This window comes from Pelodiscus sinensis, chromosome 6 (assembly GCF_052426305.1).
Source record: "Pelodiscus sinensis isolate ZL-2025 chromosome 6, ASM5242630v1, whole genome shotgun sequence".
In the NCBI taxonomy this organism is placed as follows: Eukaryota; Metazoa; Chordata; order Testudines; family Trionychidae; genus Pelodiscus; species Pelodiscus sinensis.
This window is the reverse complement of record NC_143057.1, coordinates 15,420,229-15,440,802: the sequence shown is the minus strand read 5'-3', so window position 1 is coordinate 15,440,802 and position 20,574 is coordinate 15,420,229. Positions and strand designations below refer to the sequence as shown.

Genomic DNA, 20,574 nt, shown 5'->3' with positions numbered 1-20,574 from the left:
CTATCTTTATCTCTTTGTCCTTTTCTCTGTATCTTGCATCTGCCTCCAAGAATTCTGCCCATGTTTCGCACTATTTATTTTCTGCCTTCATAGCAATTCACCAGTCTATCACTCCCTATATTCCTGTAATTCATGTATCTTTCTCCCCCCCCCCCTTTGATAGCCCACTACTTCATTTTGCAGTGTTAATTTCCATCTTTGTTTAGTGCAGGGGTGGACCAAAGGGCCTCCACAGGCCGAATCTGGCCCACAGAGGTCCTGCCATTCCCCTGTCCCCAGCCCAATCAGGGCCTGAGGATGGGGGGAAGTGTGCGAAGTCTCCTCCTGCCCTGCCTTTGCCCTGCAAGGAGTGCGTGCCACTTAGAAGTGCCATGCGCTTCTTGCAGGACGGGGGCAGGGTAGGAGGACACTTTGTGTGCTCCCCTCACCCCCAAACCCTGATTGGCCTGGGGGTGGGAGGAGTGTGAAGTCTCCTCCCACCCTGCAAGGGGCTCAGCACTTAGAGTCAACATCAAGCTGCTGCTCAGCTGGCAGGTGATTCTAAGCGTGGCACTCCATGGCAGGTCAGGGACAGACTTTGTCTGTTCCTGCTGTCCCCAAGCCCTGATTGACCTGGGGGCTGGTGTGGGGAGAATGCACTCTCCTCCCACAACCAGGGGTGTGGATACATAGAGGGAACCACCAGTTGTTCAGAACAGCTGGCGATTCTCTCGGGGAGGGGCAAGGGAAAGACTTCACAATGTTCCTCCACTCCCAGACCAATCAGGGTCTGTGGAATGGGAAGCACAGAAGTGTCCTGGCCTCACCCCTTCTGCCTGAGGTCCCACCCCTTCTGCAGCAGCCCACCCCAGTCAAAAATTATTGCCTACCCCTGATTTAGTTTGACCATATATTGAGACTTCCATCAGCCTGGTCCAGTAAAACACTGGAATGGCTGCTAATTGCAATCTGGAATCAGATCTAGATTTCCTTGTCCTGAGCATCTTTATTGTGATAACACTTTCTATCTTCATGATTTTTTTTTAAGTTTAAAAGCTATACTCACATAGTCTATCTGGTTGACAGTCTCATTTTCTGATGATGTCCTTGTGAGTTTGTGAATCTTCCTGTACTGGAAAATCCTATTTCCATTGCTGTAGATAGCCAGTAAAGTTCTTGCTGAACTGTGCAATGAAATCGCCTGCACTGATAAAAAGCTACTGCTTGGCATAAATCCATCATAATCTTTATTGACTTTAAGAAAGTATTTGATAATATCTACAGAGAGAACCTGTGGAATATTGCTAAGAGCTATGGAATGCCTGACAAACTAATCAGCATATTAAGGAGTTCACATGATGGAAGTAGATGGATGGTAAGATTGAAAAGAGGCCTGGATGAGCAATTCTATATTATGGCAGGAGTTAGACAAGGAAACATGTTTTCACCAATTCACTTTGCATTAGTAATAGGACTCAGTGATGAATCAGGAAAAAAAAAAGGTATTGTGGGTAGTGTGACATGGGGTAGTGAAGATGAGTTATACGACCTTCATGTTGCTGATGACATTGCACAAGTATGATGTAGAATGAAATGATTGGCCTTACATTAGAGGCAGATCAGGAATCAGCAAAAATTGAACTGAAAATAAATAGAGAAATCAAGATTATGAAGATAGGGAATAGGACAACAGATGCACAAGTGTACGTGGATGGAAAAGAAATTGAAAAGACTGAAGAGTTCTGTTACTGCGGAAAGTGGTGACATTTGAGGTGATTGCAATTAAGATATTCATATGAGATTATGTGATTAAACAGAGATCTTTCCACAAAAATCTAAAAGGTCAGATTATACTTTGCAATTGTGCTGAACATGCTACTGAGCAGAGAACTGAAGAACGACAATGCCAATAAAAAAACAGCTGAGATTTGGGCATATGAGCTACAACAAAATGAAATAATTTACAGTGTTGTCTCATTGTGTCTTCACTCCATCCAAACAATGCCTATTCATTACTTATTTGGATTTTGGTGTACAGGTTGGAATTCATCCTTAACTTATCCTGTCACAGGCTATGTCTACGCTATAAAAACCTATCGGAAAAAGGTACACAAATTGTTTTTTCGAAACTTGCTTTTTCGAAAGTTCCGCTTGCAGTCTAGACGCTCTTTTTCGAAAGAGGCTTTTTCGAAAGTATCTTTCAAAAGAGGCTTGCAGTATAGACATAGCCCTGGTGAGGCTGGAAATACAGTTGAAATAGGATATTTTTGGCAACTCCATCACAGTGCTCACCAGAAACAAAAAATGCAGAGGGGTTTGAAAATAAAAATAGAGAAGCTGTGAGGGCATTATCCAGACTTCTTACAAAGTTTGATCTGACACAGATTCTGAAAGATGTAAGAACTTACTTGCCTATTTCTAGGGCCAGACCAGCATTCAGGTGGGTATTCCACCAAAGTTTAGGGCTTCTCAGAATCAGAGCTGAGGATTCAGCCTGGTTTCTAATAGTAATCCTGTTTTTCAGCTAGGATGTGCTTTAACCAGTCTTTTCAGACGAGTGTCTAGACTGAAACAATCTGGGTAGCTTTCTATTGCAGCGTAATGAGTTTTATTTGTGCATATGCTGGTGTTGGGCATATTCACTTTTTCTTCATGTAATATTTCCTCCCCTGCCTGCTGAGCTCTCTCAAGAGTTGAAATTTAATGATTGATGAGATGATTAAATGATGAATAGACGGATAAAGCTGGAAAGATAAAAGCTTCCTAAGAGAAACAAAGTTGTGAAGAAGCCTCCTCCTTTTTAATTGACACACCAATTTCAGGAACAGATTATGAGATTTCATTTTAAGCAAATATATATTGAGGGAGATTTTTCTGAGTACTGGATACTGAGTTGTTCTGAGCTGATATGGCCTATTCTGCAAAGATGTATTTAGAGAGGGTTTCTGGAAGCAAATAAAAGGCAGTCGTAGTAATCACAGGGTATGGAGAAATCAGATGTTTAGTTTTCTATATAATACAATCACCAACCATATCTGGCCATTGAAGCATGACTGAGGCTGAATAGCTATAATAACTGGGTTTTCTTGTCGATTCCCTGGGTAAAGCTTTCAGTACTATGGCTAACAGCAGATTGGAGCTACAGAGGGATTTCTGATCAATGCCATCTACTGTAGCACCTCCTTCCCTATTTTCATTTTAGGTGGAACTAAAGGAATGCCAATTAGTGCCAGGCCCAGCCTTAGGGCAAAGAGAGCATGGTGGTTGCCTTGGGCCCTGCGCTGCCCGGCACCTACCTGCCCGGCTGCTTGCTTGCTGTCCTGGCAGGGAGCGGTGCAGCCAATCACAACAGGTCACCTTGGGACCTGCAAACTCTTTGGCTGGGCTTGATTAGCGCTCCGCCTGTTTAACAATAAATTGGGGGTTGGAAGAACACTGCTCTTAAGTAGCCTCCAGATCCAGAGTCAATTAGAATGGGGACCGGATGGGGGGGGGGGGGTGACGAGATGGGGGGTGAGGGAGAGAACTCTGCAGAAGTTCTCTCTTTCTACCATTCAGATGTGAGAAAGAATCAAAAGGGTCTCCTTCTTAAAGGCTCAACATCACTTTTCTTGGACCCAGAAGTGAAGATTTCATCCTCCTAACACTGCCATTTCCCCAAAAGATGAGAGGGCAGCCCTTGGGTCTACTGTCCCCCTTCCACTCTCTGACACACCCAGCTAAGCCTTCAGTGGTCAACCTACCCCGTTCTGACAAAAAAAGGTAGAGGAATCAGTCTGAATGAAATAAATGTGCTTCCTTGGAAAACAACAGTGTGATAACTGTAGGCAATCACAGTATTTATAGCCTCAGAGAAGACAAAGCAGTCCTACTGAAGCAATCTGCATTTCTGGGGACTTGATGGTGAAGGTAGAGTACCAAGCAGCCTGGAAAAATACTGGTCAGCAGAGAGAGAGGTGCGGGTCTCTGCCCAAGACTGGGTGCCTTTGCTGGACAACCAGCAGGGGGTACACGTGGATAGGCCCTGAACTGTGACACAACCCTTTTTTCACAGGCCCTTTGTTAATCTGAAGCTGAGACCTTCCTTCAGAGCACTTAGCTGTGTGGGAAATCACACTCCTCTGCTGCACTCCCAGGCATCTTCCCTCCCTCCCATTACAGTGCCAGAGCAGTAAGATAATGAAGAATGTTTTACCCCACTTTCCCTGCACTAATGTGGAATGGACAGTTCTTCAGAGAAGTCCTTAAGATCCTTAGCCAGTTTTAGGAGGGTGAATACCAGCTGATTTTGCCACCAATCATCCAACAAGGTACTAGTAAATTAAATCCATTGACTACAGAAGGAAAGAGGGGAATAGAAGGGAACTGATAAGATAACTCCAGTGTTGTCAACTCCAAGCACTCAAAATTAAGAACCAGATCTCCCAAGATCACAGTATTTTTTTAGATTACATTTTGGATTCATTTTCTTTGCCTACTAGTTTCTGATCCTTCAAGACATGCTCAAGTAAAAGGATTAAGTTTTCCTGTAACCATGGCAACTTGGAAGAAAAGAAGATGCTGAGATTTTCATACATTCACATGACTCCAGGAGCTGGGTGAATTCAGAAAAACACCAAATATTGTGAAACTCACTATGAAATTGCAACAGTGGTTAATATAACTCTGTAAAGGTGGGAGAGTGAGTGGAAAGGGTAGCCCGAGGCCTTTTGAAGATAAACTAGGTATAGGGTGAGTTCTAGTTTCATAACCTATTCAGGGAGGGTGAAAAAGTATCAAAACATATTTAAACAGTTAGACCCTGTATTAGAGTCTGTAATCATATGAGTACCAACTTGGTCACTCATCCTTAGTGCACCCAAATAACTGCATGTTTTACATAAATGTAGAGGTGCACTATTACGAACATTTGAGCTCTATTTAAAGCTTCATGTCTGTCTATTGAACTTCTGTAATAACCCTGGCAGAAGGACACAGTATAATAGCATTTCATAGTAATCAATCAATAAATTCTCAAAAACTACATGTCAGATTTAAGGCAAAACCAGGGAGTGGAATACTGTTGGCCTGCCTGCAGTATGTTCCTTTCTTGTTTATGCTCAATGTGCTGTAATACCATGACAGACTCATCACTTTCTGGATGGGGAGGGGGTGTTTTTTGTTTTCCTTTCTTACTCAAAGAACAAGCACAAAGAAGTCCTGTAAAATTATGAACTGTTATATTTAAAGTTGTGCTATGCAGTAATTTCAAAAGGTGGCACAATGATTTTTAAGAACAGTATAAATATAAGACATCCTGAGGTAAGACTTGCTGCATTTTTTTTAACAACTCTATTAGAAGCTGCTGAAAAATTGCACTGAGAGGAAAAAAAGGATGACAACTGCAAAATGGATAGCAAAATTTTCCCATTAAAAATCTTTTAAAACAATGAACACGGAAGATGCTTTATTATTTGGGGAGTTCATGTAACACACCCAGCCCCCGCCACCCAAAGGACTCAGGTAAGGATAGACTCCTGTAAAAACATATTGGTTCTAGATTTAGAGGCCAAGACTATCCCTGCCCGAGCAAACTTGTACTTCTTCTGGGAGAAGGCGGGGAAGATGCTAGCAGCTTGTTTCTGTAATTCTGCCAGCACTGCAAGGCTATTTCCTCATCACCACAGAAGGGTGATTTCAGGTGGGATTCGGAATAACAAAGGATAATAGATTCACCAGAAAACACCCAATGAAGAGTACCCAGAGGAACCAACAGTTTTGTTGGGTTCTTGGGCAAAGGGGGGGGGGGTAGCTACATGTTCCCAGAAGATTCTTGGGAGAGAGGGGCGGGGCTGGCTATCCCAGCCCTTAGCATCACCCGGACTGCACCCTCCCCCCACCAGCAAGTCCTCGGTGCTACCCACAGCATGCCACCAAGGGCTCTGGCAGCAATTTAATGCGTCAGGGTTCTGGTTGCTTCCACTGCTGCAGTTGCGGCAGGACAGGCATCTGGGAACCTCTGGCCATTTTGAATTGTCTGGCCTCAGCACAATTGCCCTCTTTGTCCCTCTCTCCCCCTGCTTATGAGTCAGAGTACTTCAGAAGACAGAAAGGCTATTATAAGCACTGAAACGGCTTTAACAGCCACTGAAGTCATTCTGCTGAACCAAAACTTTGGGGACAGAATCATGGCTCTGTAGAACCCACCAAAGCACAACCACCGTATGCAATCTAGCAACTCAGACCATACACTGGAAGTAAGATTTGCTCCTTAATGCAAATTGTGTGGTGAAGTGTAATGTTTCTGAGTGCTAAAGCTTTATCTATATCTATCATGATGTTATTTCTGTAGCATCATATGTTTGGGTGGCACTTTACAGACACCTAAAAGGACCCTAATTTCAGTGTATTCAAAGGGACACTCACTGCATGGATTCCTAAGTAAAATTAAGTATCAGAGGGGTAGCCGTGTTAGTCTGAATCTGCAAAAGCGACGAGGAGTCCTGTGGCACCTTATAGACTAACTGAAGTGTAGGAGCATAAGCTTTCGTGGGCAAAGACCCACTTCGTCAGATGCATGTAGTGGAAATTTCCAGAGGCAGGTATAAATATGCAGGCCAGGATCAGGCTGGAGATGACAAGGTGGATCCAATCAAGGATCTATTGGACAACAGTATATGTTTTGTTTATATAGTGTAGGCAAGGGAGGCTGGCTAGGAGTGGAAAGCAAGGGAAAAGTGGGACCTTTCTGGAAGAAGTAGAAAGAAGTGCATGTATTCAGTGCATGTATTTATACACACAGAATGTATCATAGCCTACACAACATCTTAAACTACAAGTCATAGTACCACCACTGTCTGCTTCCATCCATATTATTCCAGAAATTAAATTTCACAAAGACTTTTCTTGAGGTGGACAAAAAGCTGGGGGTGAAAGGCTAAGGATTATGAAGCAGTGTAACTGTATTTCAGCAGAGCTACACCACAGTAAAACTGGAACAAATGAGTTAAACCTATGACAGACATATACTATTGGACAACAGTTTACGTAGCATAAAGTGACCTTAAAGGTGAGAGAGAAAGCCCAGACTATGATGCCCATAGTTTAAACAGAACGTGTTTTTGATTTTATAAAAAGCACTGCCATGAAACTTCCTGAGTACAGTACCACAAGAATTTCAGCTACACCACCATGTACTCTCCAAACTGTAAACTGCCATATTATTTCAGTCATTACTTTTGCCTTTTTTCCCTCCTCCTGAGCCTGCCAAGATAAAGTATAGCACACATTAGAGCTATGGTGAAAATATTTGAAACAAATTTATTCATTAAATAATTACTTCTGAATTCAGAGGATAGGCATTATGAATATAAGATTAAGTTTATAATCAGGTTTACAAATATGCCTCTTGATGTAATTATTGTTTTTCATTCCCAATGCACTGATGTACAGCAGACCAGCTATAGTCTCCTCTCCTTTCATAACCACAAAAATAGTTCTTCTGTTAATGTTTCTTAAAATATATATATACAGCAACATTGAGAAAATGTAAGAGACTCTCACCCCTTTTACCAGGTCATGAAACAGAAGATGACTATTATTGATTTTAACCAGTGTCTATAAACATGGGGTTTTATGTCAGAAGGTGGACTGTCACTAGCAAGACCAAGCAGTCTGGCACTTCATTCATTGTGTCAAACTAATAAGTGGTTTCTAGATCTTGTTTTAGCTGCAGTTTCACATGGGAAGGAAAGCAAGAGACAGAGAATGAGTGTGAAGAGAAACAAATCCCTGAACTATTAAGCTACCTGTTGGAGATGCAACAGATCGGGTTAATTCTGGTTATATGCAGCAGTGGCTGATTGACTCTCATCACATTAGATAACATGAGGTTAAATTAATTAATTTCTATGGCTAGTTCTAAGCAGGGAGCTAAATTAGCCAGGAACCAAAAGGGAGTCTTGCCTGAAGGTAAGCAAGGGTTCTAAGATTCTTCAAATAAAGCAACACTGGCCATTTTAAGCTTCTACAGGCCTGAGCTTTACCTTACTTTCATTTATTCCAAACTAGTACAATGCTACTGAGTTCAGCAGAGCTCCTCCTGATTTATGCAGATGTACTTAAGAGCAGAGTACCTCCCCTTTGATTTTTGTCCTTTGATAAAGTCAAAAATATTTTGATTTTTCAATAAAGCAAAATTTTTCAGGTAATATATCAGTTATTTGGAAGTGAAATCGAATAATCTCTTTTAATCTCTGTTTGCACAAAACAGTTTTTCACAGTAACAAAAGAATAGATATAATTGTGCAAATATTTTAGACCAGTATTAATTCTAATGCAGTTTTTATGGCAAATCAAGTGCTTACCTTGCCACAATTTAAGAGAAACACACACAGTAAATATAATGTCAAAGCATGTCTTTGTATTCCTCTCTATTGTTCAGAGACATGTGAGTAAAATGTTATTGTACCTATCTAATGTGAATCTTAAGCCCAGTCTTTGCCTTATCATGCCTTGAGAATAGAAGGATTAATTTAAATGACAGAAATCACTTTGAGAAAATACAGTAAAAGCAGACATCTGTTGTATATAATACAAAAAACCAACAGCAGAGCGATATATAATGCTATGAACAACTGCAGTTAATAGAAGCCCTGGAAGCGGTCAATAAATTGATTGATTTCAATAGTCTTACCTGTTACACTATTAGTAAAAGTTCAGTCCGTGGCTGTCTACCATATGATGTGCTTGGCCACTGGGTGAAGTCCAAATAGAGTATTTGATCATAATAATCCTCTCCTGTCATGGACAACAGCATCTCTCACGGCACAGCACACCAACTGCTTGAAATGAACCTGTAACACAGATATTCTTTCATTTTAATTGAAAAATAGTCAACCATGTCCAAGAACCAGGGGGCATCACTACTTAATCAATAAGTGCTTCATAAAGAAGAGTGTACAAACCCATAAATGGCTCTTGATAAACATTAAGGCCAGAGACTGTGAAGCTTTTGCTCCACAGAAATTGGTTTTGCTGAATATGTGTTGCTACACCATGTAGTTATTGATCTATTAAAGCTATCAGGCTTAATAATAATATATTTATCTTTATAAAGTTATAGCTGTCCACTATGACTCTGCTGCAAACACAGCTGGAAGTCCCTTCTCAGAGAGGGTACATTTCACACCCCATCACGGGAAAAGCTCCCACCTGAAGTGAATGGGAATTTTGTCTGGGGAAGGAGTGCTGAGTAGAACTCTGTGAGGTAATATTTGGGTGTTCCATAGCAGGCTTCCCAGGTGACAAACAGCACAAGATCAAATACAAACTAATACCAATCACCTATACATTTTACACGATAACTTTATATATACAGAAAACCTTCTACATCTGAAGGGAAAATATTCAGGGCCAGATACTCAACCAATACACAGAGTCAATGCAGCTGTGCAGATTTACACCAGAAAAGGATCTGGTTCTCAACACCTATTCCATGTTAAGCTTGCAAGATTTTAAAAAAGTCAAGAAATTCAATATTTCAGCATCCTGCAGCAACATTCACTCAACCTGGTGACACCTTCTGTAAATTTGTGGTAGATATCATATATATGAGTATGTCTACACTACCCCGCTAGTTCGAACTAGGAGGGTAATGTAGGCATACCGCACTTGCAAATGAAGCCCGGGATTTGAATTTCCTGGGCTTCATTTGCATAAACTGGGCGCTGCCATTTTTAAATCCCGGCTCGTTCGAACCCCGTGCCGCGCGACTACACGCAGCATGGACTAGGTAGTTCGGACTAGGGTTCCTAGTCCAAACTACCGTTACTCCTCATTCCACGAGGAGTAATGGTTCGAACTAGGAGGGTAGTGTAGACATACCCTATAGTAGCCCAGGGTATGTCTACACTACAAAGTTAGTTCGAACTAACGGACGTTAGTTCGAACTAACTTTAATAGGTGCTACACTAGCGCTCCGCTAGTTCGAATTTGAATCGAACTAGCGGAGCGCTTAGTTCGAACTAGGAAAACCTCATTTTACGAGGACTAACGCCTAGTTCGAACTAGCTAGTTCGAACTAAGGGCTGTGTAGCCCTTTAGTTCGAACTAGTGGGAGGCTAGCCCTCCCCAGGTTTCCCTGGTGGCCACTCTGGCCAACACCAGGGAAACTCTATGCCCCCCTCCCGGCCCCGGACCCCTTAAAGGGGCACGGGCTGGCTACGGTGCCCGTGCCAGGTGCAAGCCTGCCAGCACCCAGCTAGCAGACCCTGCACCTGGCACGGCACAGAGCCACCCACCCGATGCCCCCCAGCCCACCCCCTCTTGCCGGGACCAGGCTGGCGGCTCCCGGGAGCTTGCCCTGGACCGCAAGAGGCGGGCACCTTCCTGGGCTAGTGCGGACATCGTGGACCTCGTCCACGATCTCCGCACTAGGCACAGGAAAGTGGCCGGCTAGGGCAGGAGAGCTGCCAGCCTGGCCACCCAGGACCAGGTGTGCATGAAAATCAAGGGGGTCCACTGAGACCCCCGACACTGAGCCCTGAGCTTACAATGGCCGTCCTGGGTCAGACCAAAGGTCCATCTAGCCCAGTAGCCTGTCTGCCAACAGCGGTCAACCCTAGGGACCCTGGAGGGGATGGACCGAGGACAATGACCAAGCCATTTGTCTCGTGCCATCCCTCTCCAGCCTTCCACAAACTTTGGGCAGGGACACCACTCCTACCCTCTGGCTAATAGGACTCCATGGACCCAACCTCCATCACTTGATCTCACTTCCCTTTCAACTCTGTTCTAGTTCTAGCCTTCACAGCCTCCTGCAGCAAGGAGTTCCACAGGTTAACTATTTGCTTTGTCAAGAAGAACAACTTTCTCTTACTAGTTTCAAGCCTGCTACCCAGTCCTTTCCTTTGGTGTCCTCTAGTCCTTCTTTATGGGAACTCAGGAAGAACTTTTCTGAATGCACCCTCTCCACCCAACCCCTGCTTTTAGAGACCTCTATCCTGTCCCCCCTCCGTCTCCTCTTTTCTAAGCTGAACAGTCCCAGTCTCTGTAGCCTTTCTTCATCTGGGACCTGTTCCCAACCCCTGATCATGTTAGTTGCCCTCCCCTCTCCCAGCCTTTCTCTTCCCCTCTCCCACCTCCTTTTCCCAGTCTCCCCCAGTTTTGTTCAATAAAGACAGAGTCAATGTTGGAAGAAACGTTATCTTTATTTTGTACATCAATAAGAAGGGGGGCTAGGGAAGGGTAAGTGGAAGGAGGTGAGGGAGGAATGGGGTACGAGCCCCCGATGGGGAGGACTGGGCTGGCTCTGCAGGCTTCTGGGGGTGGAAGCTCTCCTGCAGCCCCCCAATTGCCCCCTCTCCCCAGATGGCAGCCTGCGGCAAGTGCAGCCGGGCTGATGGCCGAGTGGTGTGATGTGCCCAGTGTGGGCACTCAGGGCACTCCAAGCCAGAACTTCTTTGCAAGCGGGGCACCCCTTAGAACTGTGTGTCCGGGGTGGGGGTCGGGACCCTTTAAGCGCAGCCCTCGGCTAGCCTGAGACAGCATCTCCATGCTCTAAGTCCTCCTTTTATGCCCTGCCGGCACTGCTTCCGGCCATCCTTAAGCCCTGTTCAGAGTCCACTCAATGTGGACTTACTAGTTCGAACTAGCAAAACGCTAGTTCGAACTAGTTTTTAGTTCTAGATGCGTTAGTTCGAACTAGCTTAGTTCGAATTAACTAATTCGAACTAAGTTAGTTCGAACTAGCGCTGTAGTGTAGACGTACCCCCAGTGTCTGAGAGTCTGTAATTCCGAAATGCTGGCTGTTCCCTCTGAGGGGCACTGTTGCCTGAAATGCTGGCTGTTCCCTCTGGGGGGCGCTGTTGCCTGAAATGCTGGCTGTTCCCTTTGGGCAGCACTGTTGCTGAAATGCTGGCTGTTCCCTCTGGGCAGCGCTGTTGCCTGAAATGCTGGCTGCTCCCTCTGAGCGGCCCGTGCTGCATGGGAGTGTGGGGCCCCAATGGCTGCTTGCTCCCCCGTGGCGGCCTGGCTGAGTGGCGCAGAAGTCAGCTGAGCGCCATGGCGGGAGGGGTAGGGGGGGCAGGGCAGTGATGTGGGGCGTGACAGCGGCTCCAGGCCCCGCCCCTGGCCATGAATGTCACTGGCCTGCCCCCCTTTGCCTCCCGCTGTGGTGCTTGACTGACTTCTGCGCCGCTCAGCCAGGCCGCCGCGTGGGAGCAAGTGGAGCAAGTGGCCATTTGGGCTCCATGCAGCATGGAGAGTGTGGAGCCCAAAAGGCCATTTGGACTCTGCAGTCCCCCGAATGAGAGGCAGGAGGGGGAGGAGAGCTGAGAGAGAGAGGAGGGGGGAGGCAGTAGGAGGAGGAGAGGGAGACGGAGACGGAGCGAGAGACTGGAGGCTCAGGAGAGAAGACCGATGTGGAGGAGAGACCTGAAAATCCCATCCTATGATGGGCTAATTGGCTAGTTCAACAAGAAAAGCAGAACTGAATATGCATCAAGGGTATTTATTTTGCCCTAGATTTTCTCTATTTTGCCCCAGGTTTCTATCAGTGGAAACCAGGCTGTTAATCCGAGCCACAATAAAACTGCCTGGAGAATTTGGCAGCAGTGACACTAACTTTCTGCAACTTCTACTTCACAAGGCAAGTCCAGATTTCACTGGCAAGGTCCACGGAGCAGCCAGCAAATGTCAGGGCCAAGGCATCTCGAAGAGACAGTGATTCCTTGGGGGCCCTTCAGCTTTGCCATTGACTTTAATGCACACAGTATCAGCCCCTCATACGCCTAAAGAATCAGTCTCAGAACTAAATTTTAACAATTGAAAGAGACACTTGTGCATCTAAGATTATAACTCTTATTGAGCCTCTGCTGGAACTTAAACTGTCACTGCCTCGGGAATACTTTGGGAAGCTGGCAGCGTAATCACCACCTGCTCCCTACCCCTAGATGTGGATGCCATCTTCTTGAATGCAACTTACTTTTTATTATACAGAGCAAATGCATGTATGTATGAGGGAGAACTCCTCCCAAAATGCATATTCCCAAAAAAGCATTCTGATTTTTCGTCTAACTTAAATCATTCAGTACTGGAAACACATTAAGCATGAGACATTTCTGCTTAAAAAGACGGAAGTAAGACAGCAACAATTGAGGTAAAATATGAGAGCCATAGCTAGATTTGCAGGCACCCCATTTTCTACTGGAACACCAGTCAAAAAAGGGACCTGGGCAGATTCAATCAGTACTGCTGACTTGGCCATTAAAAGCCCAGTTGGTGCAGCTCCATACCTGGCTCCACATAGCTCCCCAGCAGTAGTAATGTGAGTTGGCTCCTCATTGGAAAGAGGGCCAAGGTGGCTCTGCATGCTGTCCTAGCCTGGAGTGCCTGCAAGAGCGGCACCTGTGACTGCAGGCACCATGAGGAACCACCTCGCTGCCATTCTGCCTAGAGCCAGAGGGACATATCGCTGATTCCAGGAAGCCACTTAAAGAAAGCACTGGCCAGAACCTGTGCACCACACACCTGCAACTCCTTGCCCCTGAGCCTCCTCCTGTATCCAAACCCCCTCATTTCTCGTCCCATCCTAGAGTCCACATCCCTATCCCAGAGCACGTACCTTGTCCTGCATCCCAATCCTCTCTCCCAGCCTCATGAAAATGAGTGAGTGAGAATAGGGAATAGTGAGCATCACATAAAGGGGGTGATGTGAATGAAGCTGAGTTTTGTGTAATTAAAAAGTTGGCAACCCCCTCCATAATGGAAACTGTTCTGTAACCCACGGTAATTGTTAGGGTAATCAAGTTAAACCCAAAGGCATATGCAAACAAAAGACAGGTTTAAAAAGAGATGTAATAAAATGCACAGTAAATTGAAACCCTCCACAAACATACTTTGCCAAATGTTAAGCAGAAGGTTGGTGACATCTGATGTAGAATGCACCACCAACAAAAGACAGTTGTAGATTTATTGCAGGCTTCTGGGTGATTTTAGCTGAAAAGGCAGCAATGTATAAACATCAAATATAAGTACTTGGATGCACCAGTATTAATAACAATCAAGACTAATAACTCTGTTCTGATCTTCTATGCTCAAGGTCAGATGAATATAAACACAACTGGAGCCTCATCCTGCATCAGGTTAGTAGTGTGAGTTTTACCATTGAGTTTAATTTGCACAGTATCAACCATTAATACACATAAAGGATCAGACACAAATTTTAAGACACCCTTATATATCTAATATTACAACTGCTAATGTGCCCAAACCACAAATGTATTACAGTACAAATGTATTACAGAGGGCCTTTTTTGTAACTAGCTACCATGTCCACAAAGATAGCAAGAAGGAATTATCTAGGTATGTAAGGGTATGTCTACACTGCAAAGTTAATTCGAAATAACAATCGTTATTTTGAATTAACTTTAATAGTGTATATACATGCAAACAGCTATTTCGAAATTAATTCGAAATAGTGGAGTGCTTAATTCGAATTTGGTAAACCTCATTTTATGAGGAGTAACACCAAATTCAAAATAGCTATTTCAAATTAAGTGCTGTGTAGACATAGGGAGCCCTGGTGGCCACTCTCGACACAATCAGGAAAACTTACTCTCCTCTTCTCCAGCCCCAGAACCATTAAAGGGGTAGACCCTGGCCACAGTGCCTGTGTCAGCTCCAAGCCTGCCAGCACACAGCCAGCACTGGCCCCAAAACATGAGCCAGCAAGCCACTGGCAGCCAACCCTCCACCACTCCCCAGGAGCAGTCTGCCAGCTCCCAGGAGCCTGACAGGGGCTAGAAAAGGTGAGTGCCTTCCTGGTCCAGGGTGGAGATCATGGACCTTATTCAGGTTTGGGGGGGATGCAATGTCCATGATCTCCGCACTAGATGGAGGAACGCGGCCGTCTATGGCAGGATAGCTGCCAGCCTGGCCAACAAAGACCACATGCAAACCCAGGAGCAGGTTTGCATGAAAATCAAGTTGGTCCAATGAGACCCCCAACCCTGGGCCCTGAGCTTCCCCTCCCCCTTCTTCCCCTTGCTTCCTCCTTCCAGCTCCCTCCTCCCAGGTTTCCTCCTCCCCTCTCACACTCTCTCTGGGTATGTCTACACTACCCCGCTAGTTCGAACTAGCGGGGTAATGTATGCATACCGAACGTGCAAATGAAGCCCGGGATTTGAATTTCCCGGGCTTCATTTGCATAAGCCGGCTGGCGCCATTTTCCTCATTCCTCATTTCACGAGGAGTAACGGTAGTTCGAACTAGGAAGCCTAGTTCGGACTACCTAGTTCGTGCCCCATGTAGCCGCGCTGCACGGGGTTCGAACCAGTGTGGTTTTAAAAATGGTGGCTCCCCGCTTATGCAAATGAAGCCCGGGAAATTCAAATCCCGGGCTTCATTTGCAAGTGCGGTATGCCTACATTACCCTCCTAGTTCGAACTAGGAGGATGTGTAGACATACCCTAAGCTAGGGGGAGAGGTAGATACGCTTGAGGGCAGAGATAGGGTCCAGAGTGACTTAGACAAATTGGAGGATGGGCCAAAAGAAATTAGATGAGGTTCAACAAGGACAAGTGCCGAGTCCTGCACTTGCAATGGAAGAATCCCAAGCTTTTGTTACAAGCTGCGGACCAACCAGGTAAGTAGTAGTTTTGCAGAAAGGGACCTTGGGGTTACAGTGGATGAGAAGCTGGATATGAGTCAACAGTGTGCCCTTGTAGCCAAGAAGGTTAATGGCATATTAGGTTGCATTAAGAGGAGCATTGCCAGCAGATCCAGAGATGTGATTATTCCCCTTTTTTCGGCTCTGGTGAGGCCACATCTGGAGTATTGTGTCCCATTCTTGACCCCCCACTACAAAAAGGATGTGGATGCATTGGACGGGTCCAGTGGAGGGTAACTGAAATGATTAGGGGGCTGGAGCATATGACCTATGAGGAGAGGCTGAGGGAGTTGGGTCTGTTTAGTCTTCAGAAGCAAAGAGTGAGGGGGGATTTGATAGCAGCCTTCAACTTCCTGAAGGGATGTTCCAAAGAGGATGGAGAGATGTTGTTCTCAGTAGTGACAGATGGCAGAACAAAGAGCAATGGTCTCAAGTTGGGATGGGAGAGGTCCAGGTTGGATATTAGGAAAAATTATTTCACTAGGAGCGTGGTGAAGCACTGGAATGGGTTACCTGGAGAGGTAGTGGAGTCTCCATCCCTAGAGGTGTTTAAGTCTCAGCTTGACAAAGCCCTGGCTGGGTTGATTTAGTTGGAATTGGTCCTGCTTAGAGCAGGGGGCTGGACTTGATAACCTTCTGAAGTCTTTTCCAGCTCTATGGTTCTATGATTCTATGACCCTCCTCCCCAGTTTTGTTCAATAAACCCAGTTTCTATTTTTGAATAAAACTTTTGTTTGACATCAGGAAGGGAGGCTAGGGAGGGGCAAGTGGAAGGATGTGAGGGAGGAATGGAGCATGAGTGCCTGGTGGGGAGGACCGGAGGGCTCCTTGGGATGGACATTCCCACAGGGCCTCCTGAATCCTGACAACCTCCCAATGGACCCCCCGGATGGCAGCCTGAGGAAGTGCAGTCGGGCTGATGGCAACGACCCCACGAGATGCACCAGCGTGCCCAGGGGCAGCTCGGGCTCCATGTTGCCGAGTGCTGTGGTGTCCCGAGTGTGGGCATAGGGCACTCCAAGACAGGACTGTTTGCTGTCCCTCATTGAGGTAGACAAACAAGCAGGGAACCCTGAGAACTGTCTGTCCGGGGTGGGGGTCAGGTCCCTTTAAGCATGGAGCTCAGTTAGCCTCAAGCAGCAGCCCCACACCTAAGTCCTAACCTGATGCCCTGCCAGCACTGGTTTTGCCCAGCCTTAGCTTTGGTTCAGGGTCCACTTAGTGTGGACGCACTATTTCAAAATAGCAAAACACTATTTTGAAATAGGTTTTGTGTGTAGATGTGTTAATTAAAATTAGCTTAATTGGAATTAAATGAACTCGAATTAACGCTGTAGTGTAGACGTACCCTAACATCTCTCTCTCTCTCCCTCTCTCTCACACACAAACCAATTAGCCTGAACAAAAATATATCTTTTTACCAATGAGTAGACTTCTCAAAAGTAAAGAGGAAAACATGAGTTAATTCAACTACTGTTTGTAAAGAGCATACAATTCATAACATTGTGAATATGTGGTTATTAAAAACTACACATATACCAAGGCGCACATGGTACTTAAGAAAATAAGGCCAAGATTTCCAATAGTGACTAGGAAACCTGAGTAACTCAAGATGTGTATGATCATCCAGAGACATCTTAAAAGGTATATCAGAGGTGAAAAGGAAGAAGGTGATGGGAGCAAAGCTATCAGTACTTGGAAGGAAGGGCAGGTAATCCAGGGATTGGAGATCAAAAGGGAGGACAATTCTAAATCAGAGAATGGGATGGAGAGGGAGAGGGTTGGTTGGAGTCCAGGCAGATTAGATGTTAATCTTTTCTTTGGAAGGACAAAAAAGATCTTTGGGAGAAAGGGAAGTGAGAAGGAAGCAAAGAGGGCATGAGAAGACAGAGAGAAAAGAGGTGAAATAGATGTAAGCCAATCAGGGAGGAAGTCATATGGTAGAATTTAAAGAAGAGCAGACAATTTGAGGAATGAAGAGAATCAGAGTGATCTCTAATTTTCACCAGGATCATGAACAGTGAAAACTGACATAAAAGTGGAGCCATGATTGCTGGCTGATGGGGTGGACTGAACAGTGAAAATGAGTCAAGAACAGAAGAGAAGATGACGTTGAACACAGACACCAGGGATCTGCAGAAAAAATATGCAGCAGTATATGTAGGTGAGTGGGCTACAGAAATATGAGTTGCAGAGGTCAGTAAAAACAATCTTTGATAGAGCAGATGGATGGTGAGAGTAAGTGATAGTAAAGGACAGTAAAAGTGGTAAGAAATGGAATTTATTTTAAAACATTTCTTCAAGAAACAACATAAAAAAGCCAGAGCGCACAGTCCATTACATGCATGATATTAGGTGTCTGTATAGCATACTCATTATCCCTACACAATGCATTGCCAGTCATGGAGCAAAAATGGTGTGTTAGTAATCCAGTCACCGACACAGAGTGATTATGATTATATGACTATGTTTAGTTTTCAAGAAAAGTAAAAAAATCTCAGCATCACAGCGGGTTAATACCATCGATTTTAGACTTGGTCCCAATGCCAAAGCTTTGGACCAAGAATGTTTTAAAAATAAGGTTCAAAATACTGAAAATGCTAGAGACAAATAAATTGTTTTATTGTTAAGATTCCATTTTTTGTCATGTAAAAGCTGCTGTACTGGACAGATTTGGACTCACAACCTTTATTCTTTTTGTTAATTACAGAAGATGGGACAAAGACTGAAGCATCAATAGCTTTCTGTCATCTTACATTGCCGTGTGGCAAATCAATGTCATCTGTCTTACATTATTTTATTACAGTAAAAGAAAGCTGGACTGGTCTCTCCACTCTGCCTGCATTGCTATTAATGAAACTGTGTTAGCAATGATTTTACAAGACACAAACATTCAACAAAGCTAGTATTAAAAAAAGGAAGTACAGATAGGAAAGACCAAACATGGCAGTACACCTAAAATGCCCCCTGTGCCCCATTTAAATGGGCTCAATATCCAACTGCCAGTATTTCCTCCACTTATTTATACCTTCTGTTATTTCAATCCTACTTTCTAAGAAAAACGTATTGACAACAGAACTTGAACGTCTAAGCTAAGGGCTGCACTCTACCTTTAAAAGCACAGTGCCACAGTCCAGGGAGATGGAAAGGCACTGGACATAAAGGAGATGTGATAAAGGAGAAGGGGCAGAGCCTCAGGCAGAAGGGATGGGGTCAGCGGTGACCAGCCCTCAGTGTCATCTGGAACAATCATGCCGCTCTCTCCCCCAGCCCACGGAGCCATACAGAGCGCACTGCATGGGGCTTCACCAGCAATTTCAAGGACTTGAGACTCTGGCCACTGTTACTGCTCCAGGGCTCTTTAAAATCACCAGGCCTGCACTCTTGCCTCTTCCCTTCTGTCAGCAGAACTGCAGAAAACAGTCTAATGGCTTTGGTCAAACTACTTTTTGCAGCCAACTGCAGTACAAAGATCCTGAACTATGACAGATTTTGTCATGTTTATACAGTGCATCTGGACACATAGTCACCTGTGGGGACCTGGTTTATAAACCTACACAGATACTTCAGGCAGCCAAATAGTAGGGATTGCAATAGTAGGCAATGCAAACTTCTTGTAGCTCAGCCCTGTCCTGAAAAGACCACCTGTAGGAATACAGGGACTCTTCAGGGCCTTGCTATCTCTGATCTGTTGCTGACTGATAGTAAAGGTGCTAATGAGATTTTTGTGATGTGGACACTATAGGGAGGGGACTGAACACAAAAAAGTCATGGACAGCCTACCCACTACCTGGGCCATCTTAGTTGAATATACATTGGGGCTGTGTCTACACTGGCCACTTATTCTGGAAAAGCAGCCGCTTTTCTGGAATAACTTGCCAGCTGTCTACACTGGCCGCTTGCTTTTCCGGAAAAGCAATGACGATCTAATGTAAAATTGTCATTGTTCTTCCGGAAAAACTATGCTGCTCCCGTTCGGGCAAAAGTCCTTTTTCAGAAAAACTGTTCCGGAAAAGGGCCAGTGTAGACAGCACAGTAGTCTTTTCCGCAAAAAAGCCCCGATTGCAAAAATGACAATCGGGGCTTTTTTGCGGAAAAGCGCGTCTACATTGGCCACGGACACTTTTCCGGAAAATGTGCTTTTCCGGAAAAGCATCCTGCCAATGTAGACGCGCTTTTTCCGGAAATACTTATAACAGAAAACTGTTCCGTTTTAAGCATTTCCAGAAAAAGGGGCCAGTGTAGACGTAGCCTAGTAGTGGTGGTAGGAATGTTTCCTGCCATGCTGCTGCATAATGGAGACTGAGGGCTATCATACAGTCCTCTCCCCCAGAAGACTCATTGTAAATTGGGAGAAAAGGAAAAAGGAAAATGGTGTTTGAAGTAAGGATGTTAAATTTAGATTAATCAATTTGCATTGAGTATTTAATTACTTGATAAGGGCACCTCTGACTTTGAAATGTAGCAAGAGCCCTGGTAGTACCATGAGGTCTACACATGCTGTCCTTGATCCCTGGGGTACCTTATCTGCTGTGTGAGCCCCCCAGCCTCCTTGCAATCTTGTACTTCCTGTGTCCCAAGGGTGTCAGGGCCATGTTGGTTGACAGTAGGGGTTAACCTCTTGGTCTCTGAGAGCATGTGCCTTAGCCACTGCACCATTGGAGGAGCTACCCCAGCTGCCCTATGTTCTGGGTCCCCCTTATCTCTCCTTTCTTCCAAGGGTGCCAGGTGCATCCAATGCCAAACTTTATTTATCCTCAATAAAGAATTTCAGTTGACCGAACTGTCTGTCCGGTTTTTCATTTATGTTAAAAGCTTTACTAGACACGTGTTTCAAAAGAAACAGTCATCGTCTTTACACATCAAGATTTAAGGTAAGTTATTTAGATTTTGATACTAGATTCAATTGAGGTAGATTGCTAAAGCAGAATGAGAGAATGGGTCCA

The 20,574-nt window shown here is 44.8% G+C and overlaps 1 protein-coding gene across 2 annotated transcripts in view; it reads right to left on the bottom strand.

The window, feature by feature from the left end:
- LINGO2 (leucine rich repeat and Ig domain containing 2) overlaps positions 1 to 20,574 on the bottom strand; it is an 839,851-nt gene that overhangs the window by 243,138 nt on the left and 576,139 nt on the right. For both annotated transcript variants that reach the window (XM_025185824.3, XM_025185823.3), the window contains one exon: positions 8,654 to 8,813. The gene's annotated coding sequence lies outside the window, so the exon portion shown is untranslated. The remainder of the gene's footprint in view (positions 1 to 8,653; positions 8,814 to 20,574) is intronic.